A 4,985-nucleotide genomic window follows, 5' to 3' on the forward strand; every position below is an offset into this window, starting at 1 on the left:
GAATCTCCCAGGCCTCCGGTTGCCCCTGACTTGCCCTTTTTTCCTCCTGCACCTGGCCCCATCCACACCGTGCAGCCACCCTCCTCTATTCCATTGATTGATACCTTTTTTTTCTAAGAGAACTTTGGCAAAAGTCTGATATTTACATAACAGAACTAACTCAAAGACTACGAATTCTATTCCATTTTTTTTTTTTTTGCAGTTTTGGGCCAGGGCTGGGTTTGAACATACCACCTCCCGCATATGGGGCCCGGCGCCCTACTCTTTGAGCCACAGGCACCGCCCTCACTTAGAACTTTAAATATGTCATTACTGTTTTCTGGTCTCTATGGTCTGATAAGAAATCAGCTGTTAATTTTATTGAAGATCACTTGTGATGCATTGCTTTTCTCTTGCTGCTTTCAGGATTTTCTCTTGGTCTGTTAGTAGTTTTTATATGACACATGAAGGTGTGAATCCCTTCGAGTTTATCCTACTGGGAGTTCATTAATTTTCTTCTATAAGCAGACTTATGTTTATTATTGTTTTGTTTTTTTCAACTTTGGGATGTTTTCTGCCATTATTTCTTTGAATATATTTTCTGTTCATTTTCTCTCTCCTCTTTTTCTGAGACTTCCACCATGTATGTTGGCACACTTTATGATTATGCACAATTCTCTCAGGATCTATTCTTTCCCTTATTCTTTTAGCTACTCAGAGTGGATAATCTCCTTGACTGATCTGTCCTTAAGTTCTTGAGATCTTATTTATGTTTATTTATTTATTCTTAGGGATGGAGTCTCATTATGCTGTCCAGGATGGACTTGAATTTCTGGGCTCAAGTGATCCTTCCATATTAGCCTCCTGAACAGCTGCAACTACATACACATGCCACCATGTCCAGGTCAGTTTTTGGATTCTTTCATACACCTGTTGAAATCAGTTATTGAGTCCATCTAATGAATTTTTTTATTTTAGTGCTTATTGTTGTGAAAAAGCAGGAGGCCAAGATGGTGGTGAATCCCCTAGAAAAGGCCTACGAACTGTGGCATTGGACAGAACATCTAGCTCAAAAGGGACCTCACCCACTTTGTCAAGTGATCCTGCTATGTCTGGTTGCAGCAGCAAAGAGCTATCTTCAAAGCAGCTCAAAGTGCCTCATGTGATTAACTAATTCACCCAGGTTTTGGACCACCAAAAACCGACTCAACTGCATAAGCTGGCCTACAAGTACAGACCAGAGACAAAGCAAGAGAAAAGCAGAAGCTGAAGAGAAAGCTGCCAGCAAGGCAGCTACTAACTAACTACTACTAACACGCCACCTGTCACCACCTTGGTAGAGAACAAGAAGGCTCAGCTGCTGCTGATTGCACATGATGTGGATCCCATCTGACTGTCTTCCTGCCTGCCCTGTGTTGGGAGGTGGGAGTCCCTTACTTTATTGTCTGGGGAAGGCCAGACTGGGGCATATGGTCCATGGGAAGACCTGTACTGCTGTCACCTTTACACAGGTTAACTCAGGAGACAAAGGAGCTCTGGCTAAGCTGGTAGAAGCTATCAGGACCAATTACAATGACCAATATGATGAGATCCACTGTCACTGGGGAGGCAATGTCCTGAATCCAAAATCCAATCCATTGACAAGCTGGAAAGGCAAAGGCTAAAAGATTGCTGCTAAACTGTGTTAAATGTATACTATTGAGTTTTCTGTTTAAAAAAATTTATTCACACGTCCACACATATAAAGCAAGGTAAAGTTAGTGGGAGAAGGCTTCATGGAAAAGATGAGCAGAGGATATAAAGGCAAAATCTTGCAAGAATATGAAAGCACTTTAGAAAATATGAAGATTGGGGCAGCACCTGTGGCTCAAGGAGTTGAGCACCAGTCACATATACCAGAGGTGGCAGGTTCAAACCCAGCTCCAGCCAAAAACTGCAGGAAAAAAAAAAGAAAGAAAGAAAATATGAAGATTTAGGCTCGGCTCCTATAGCTCAGTGGTTCGGGCACCAGCCACATGCTCCAGAGCTGGTGGGTTGGAATCCAGCCCAGGCCTACTAAACAAACAAAAAAAGGGCAGCACCTGTGGCTCAAAGGAGTAGGGCGCTAGCCCCATATATCAGAAGTGGTGGGTTCAAACCTGGCCCCGGCCACAAACTGCAAAAAAAAAAAAAAAAATGCTGGGCGTTGCGGTAGGCACCTGAAATCCCAGCCACTTGGGAAGCTGAGACAGGAGGATCAGGAGTTTGAGGTGCTGTGAGCTAATGAAGACATCACAGCACTCAACCTCTGGGCAACAAAGTGATACTCTGTCTCAAACAAAAAACAGGGGGGACAGGTGCTGTAATCCTAGCACTCTGGGAGGCGGAAGTTGGAAGATTGCCTGAGCTCAGGAGTTCGAGACTAGCCTGAGCAAGAGCGAGACCCATCTCTACTAAAAATAGAAAAATTAGGATCGGCTCCCATAGCACAGGGGTTATAGCACCAGCCACATACACCAAGGCTGGCGGGTTCGAACCCAGCCCCGGCCAGCTAAACAACAATGACAACTGCAACAAAAAAAATAGCAGGGCGTTGTGGCAGGCACCTGTAGTCCCAGCTACTAGGGAGGCTGAGGCAAGAGAGTTACTTGAGCCCAAGAGTTTGAGGTTGCTGTGAGCTATGATGCCATGGCACTCTACTGAGGGTGACAAAGTGAGACTCTGTCTCAATAAGGAAAAAAAAAAGAAGAAATGAAGATTCAGAAAAAAATACAGGTTTCATAATTTTCTTTTTTCTTTCTTTTTTTGAGGGGAGGACACAGAGTCTCACTCTGTCATCCTGGATATTTAGAGTACAGTATTGTCACCATAGCTTACTATAACCTCAAACTCCTAGGCTCAAGTGATCCTCCTGCCTCAGCCTCCTGAGTAGGAATAGCTAGGACTATAGGTGAGCACCAAAATGCCTGGCCAATTTTTTCTATTTTTGGTAGAGACAGGTCTCACTCTTACTCAGGCTGGTCTCAAACTCCTGACCTCATGTAATCCTCTTGCCTCAGCCTTGCAGAATGCTAGGATTATAAGATAGGAGTCACCATACCTGGTCTAATTTTTTTCCAGATCCCATAATGCCTAGTATAAAATTATATATATTGCTGGTATTTGGTATTTTTTTTTTTCAGTTTTTGTCCGGGGCCGAGTTTGAACCTGCCACCTCTGGTATATGGGACCGGCACCCTACTCACTGAGCCACAGGTGCCACCCAGTATTTTTTATTTACTCTTGTTATAGGATTCAAGATAATAAAAATAAAATAAATTCAAATAAACTAAATTAAATAATTTAATTTAATTCAATCCTAATAAAATAAATTGTTCACAGGGGTGGAAAGACACTCAAGTTAAAGAGGAGTATCCAGAAAAAGTTCTTCTGTATTAGTTCCGGACCTGACTCAGATACCAAGGACTAGTCCCCTTGTTATGGGTAGAGCTTAAGATTGGCCACCTTTTAGCATCTTGATTCAGGATAACTGAGGTCACACTTTTAGCTATGGCATGGTTTGCAGTTTGAGTAGCTGTTATCAATCAGGTGCTCCCTCTACAAAAAGATGTAGATTCTGATTGGTATGGGAATATAAGCTTCCACCTGCCTGTGTGGGCTTACTTCCTGCAGCAGCCCCCTCCTCTGCTTGCCTTCCTCTCCAGCCTGACCGCTGGGCTCAGTGTTCTGCAGAAATCAGCGTTGATAGTATCTTGTTTCCCAGATCTGCAAGGGCCTTCTCAGCTGCAGATTGGTAATGTGACAATTAACCTTCAAGGGTGCCTGATCCCAGTCTGGGGCACTTAGCACAACCACCTCCGGTAGTTAGCATCTTACCAGCTAGCCCATCTGCACCGGTGATGTATGGTTTGCTAGAGCAGTGGTTCTCAACCTTCCCAATGCTGTGACCCTTTAATACAGTTCCTCATGTTGTGGTGAACCCCAACCACTAGCAACGAAAATAATTTTATGGTTGGGGGTCACCACAACATGAGGAACTGTATTAAAGGGTCACAGCATTAGGAAGGCTGAGAACCACTGTGCTAGAGTGAGAGAAAATTGTTTAATTAACCATCTTTACCCTCCAGAGCCCTAAAATCTCTTGCCTTTTCCCATCTCCTTTTGTGCATATACAGTTGTGTATACTTTTCAACAAGCTATAAGCAGGGCTGTAAATAATTAATTTTATTTTAATAGACCCCATAATACTGTCTCCTTTAGGAAACCACCTGGCTGAACATTTCCACTGGACACTGAACTCTCAACTTTTTCTTTTCCCAACTTTTCCTTTGTTCACAACTCTAAAATCTATTTATTTGTCATGAACATATGTTTGGGTTTTTTTTTTTCTGAGACAGAGTCTCACTTTATCAACCTTGGTAGAGTGCCATGGTGTCACAGCTCACAGCAACCTCCAATTCCTGGGCTTAGGCAATTCTCTTGCCTCAGCCTCCCAAGGAGCTGGGACTACAGGTACCCGCCACAATGCCCGGCTGTTTTTTTGTTTTGAAGTTTGGCTGGGGCCGGGTTTGAACCTGCCACCCTTGGTATATGGGGCCAGTGCTCTACCCACTGAACTGCAGGCGCCGTCCCATGAACATGTTTTATTCCTAACTTTACTATGGTTGTTTTGGTTTGGGTTTTCTGTTGTTACAGGTTGGATCTTCATAAGTATACCAATATTAAATTTTAATACCATAGAACACAACATTGGTCCTGATCTCATATGGTGAGAACCTAGCAACATACAATTATTATTTTTGGGGGGAGGGGACAGAGTCTCACTCTGTGGACCAGGCCAGAATGCCATGACATCAGCCTCATTCATGGCAACTTCAAACTCCTTGGCTCAAGCAATCCTCCTGTCTCAGCCTCCTGAGTAGCTTGGACTATAGGTACCCACCACAGTGCCGGCTAACTTTTCTATTTTTAGTAGAAACAGAGTCTTGCTTTTCCTCAGGCTGGTCTCTTTTTTTTTTTTTTTTTTT

At 43.4% G+C, this 4,985-nt stretch overlaps 1 pseudogene; it reads left to right on the forward strand.

Moving 5' to 3' along the window:
* Window positions 1-1,643, forward strand: part of LOC100956079 — a 38,288-nt pseudogene extending 36,645 nt beyond the window's left edge.
* The last annotated feature ends 3,342 nt before the right edge of the window (window positions 1,644-4,985 follow it).

Source organism: Otolemur garnettii, unplaced genomic scaffold (assembly GCF_000181295.1).
Source record: "Otolemur garnettii isolate 467f Iridium unplaced genomic scaffold, OtoGar3 scaffold00055, whole genome shotgun sequence".
NCBI lineage: Eukaryota > Metazoa > Chordata > Mammalia > Primates > Galagidae > Otolemur > Otolemur garnettii.